General features: G+C 41.4%; 1 protein-coding gene across 1 annotated transcript in view; it reads right to left on the bottom strand.

Annotated features, from left to right (window-relative positions):
• Window positions 1–256, bottom strand: part of LOC108764896 (alanine aminotransferase 1-like) — an 8,290-nt gene that overhangs the window by 2,865 nt on the left and 5,169 nt on the right.

Raw genomic sequence — 256 nt, 5'->3', positions numbered from 1 at the left:
TCACATGTCTTTTGTAGTTTAGACATCGCTGAAAGTGATTCAATCCTCACAGGTTAGATTTCTCGACGCCAAAGAGATTTTCCAATCGATTGAAAATGGATCGAGATAAGCTATTTTTCCGACATGTGCTTCTTCACTACTTCGACCTCAAGAAAACCGCAACTGAAGCGCATCGCTTGTTATCCGAAATGTATGGTGATGAAACTCCATCGAAACCAACATGTAGAGTTTGGTTTGAACGCTTCCGAAACGGTGA

Source organism: Trachymyrmex cornetzi, unplaced genomic scaffold (assembly GCF_001594075.2).
Source record: "Trachymyrmex cornetzi isolate Tcor2-1 unplaced genomic scaffold, Tcor1.1 scaffold1160, whole genome shotgun sequence".
Lineage (NCBI taxonomy): Eukaryota > Metazoa > Arthropoda > Insecta > Hymenoptera > Formicidae > Trachymyrmex > Trachymyrmex cornetzi.
This window is presented reverse-complemented; position numbering and strand designations above follow the sequence as displayed.